The 2,136-nt window shown below is 33.6% G+C and overlaps 1 pseudogene; it reads right to left on the bottom strand.

Annotated features, from left to right (window-relative positions):
- Window positions 1–386: 386 nt before the first annotated feature.
- Window positions 387–1,428, bottom strand: LOC127547060 (eIF5-mimic protein 2-like; annotated as a pseudogene).
- Window positions 1,429–2,136: the final 708 nt, after the last annotated feature.

Genomic DNA, 2,136 nt, shown 5'->3' with positions numbered 1-2,136 from the left:
AAACGATACTTCCATAACAAATTGTTTTTAACTAAATCATGTCTTATAAACTGTTTATGGAAGATTCTGGATAAAATGTACTGTTCATTATGGAAGGTCTTAAATGACATTATTACAGTAGAAAATAAAGGAAGAGAAGAAAACTGAAAAGACTAATGCAACATTAATTCAGATCTATAGCTTTTGTAAATACTTAAAACATGATTTTTAAAATTAAACCCAACATTTGTCAGTAACCATAGAAAATAGTTAAGATTCATTTGCCACAGAAGCCCTTATATCATGCTTGATACAGGGAGGTAGGAAGATGTAAAAACCAGGACACATGGGACATGACATTTTATCTACAATTCCTGTTAACTTTACTGAGCTTATAGCTTGATAATTCAGTCACCTTCTTCTGTTTTAGACTCAGATTCTTCTGCATTCTTGAGGCACTCTACATTTTTTTTTTCATTTGCTCAAAAGGCACTTTTCCCCTTTGCAACATGTGCACTTTATATCACTTCAAAAAGATCCTCACTCAGGACTTCACCTTTATAAAAAAGCACCACAATTTTCTGGAAAGCTTTCATGAAGTGAATATTATCATAACAGTACTCCTGAATCTTCAGTAACAGTCAGCTCTTGAAGAGTAAAGGCAGCAAATATAGGGTTATATTGCTTCAAATGCTTGATAAATTGCTCTGCTAGCAAACTCTTCCTTTTGGTTCTTTTCCACAGTGCTCATTACACTTGATCAGATTATGCCTCCTAACAATCTATTCTGGGAGATTATTATTATTTTTTGTCTCATTTCCTCCTTGATCCTTCATCCTTAAATAGATCACCACATGGCATTTGTTCTTGAAGTTCTTTCTGTAGTTCTTTGCAAAGTTTCTATGGTTTGCTAGTTCCAAATATACCCAGAAAGTTCTTTTACACATGTTTTGGTAAAACATTTTTGAAGTGTTCAACACTTTGTTAGCAGGAATATGTTCCATTGGTCTGTTATCCATACTGACTTTTCAAAGAGTAGTAGCTACTGCATTTTTTCTCATTTATTTGTGATTTAAACAGCTTTACCACAAAAGTTACTGAAACAAATGCCTTCTTTAACCAAATTTTCAGTATAAAATCTGTTAAAATATCCCATTGGCTAAAAGAACCCCAGTAAACATGATCAGTCTATCCTTCTTAGACTATGAAAAAAATTTTTTTAAAGAATAACAGCAGCTTATAAACTTCATTCTCAAATCCTTTTTCAAGGTGTTTTCTGAACCAAGGCTTTCAAAGTTTCTAATTTTTCATGTGCTACAAATACACAGATATATGAATGCATCATGTCATCTAGCAGTGTATCCACTCTGACCAGCATGATGCCAATCACCAGCATGTCAAAAAGTATTTCTGCATATTGGCAACAATCAAGTTTTGCTCCATTAGCATCAAGAGATTTTGCCACACTTTTAAATTGGTGCCAATTTCAGTTAAACTTTGAATAAGACTGTTGTGAAAGTGAATAGGATCAAACCTCTTTTTAACATATTTTTTGTAGTTTTAAAATGCTGGTCTATCTAATAGTGTTGGCTTTTGCTACTTTTGATTATTTATTTTGATTATTTATAAAACTCAACTGAATTTACAGTAGAGAGAAAAGGGTGAGAAACCCCTAAGACAGTGGTAACTGCAGCAAAGGCTCTTTTGTGACTGGAAATAATGTGAAGAAAAGGCTAAAAGTCATTTAAAGGAATGAACTTTGGTCTAGCACAATGGCAAGCCTGGCACCACTTGCCTGAGGCAATAGGGACTATTGATTTTAGACCATCCTAGTTTTTGTCTATCTTTCAGCTAGAGGAGCCTAATTTCTCCTTCGGATACTATGCTCTCTTCATTCTCATAGTTGTTTTTCATATTCCCAATTCAATCTACTTGGCATCTGGGTAAAATTTTTGCCTTCTCAAGAGATCTGAAAAACTATTCTTTGATCTTCTAATTTGCTTATGGTATCACTTTTTATGTCTCAATCATGTACCCATTTTGACCTTATCTTGTTCTATGGTGTAACTTGGTCTATATCTAGTTTCTGCTACACTGTTTTCTGGTTTTCCCAGCAGTTTTTGTCATCTATTTAGGTCTTGGAATTTACCAAACACT

This window comes from Antechinus flavipes, chromosome 2, assembly GCF_016432865.1.
Source record: "Antechinus flavipes isolate AdamAnt ecotype Samford, QLD, Australia chromosome 2, AdamAnt_v2, whole genome shotgun sequence".
Taxonomy (NCBI): Eukaryota; Metazoa; Chordata; class Mammalia; order Dasyuromorphia; family Dasyuridae; genus Antechinus; species Antechinus flavipes.
This window is presented reverse-complemented; position numbering and strand designations above follow the sequence as displayed.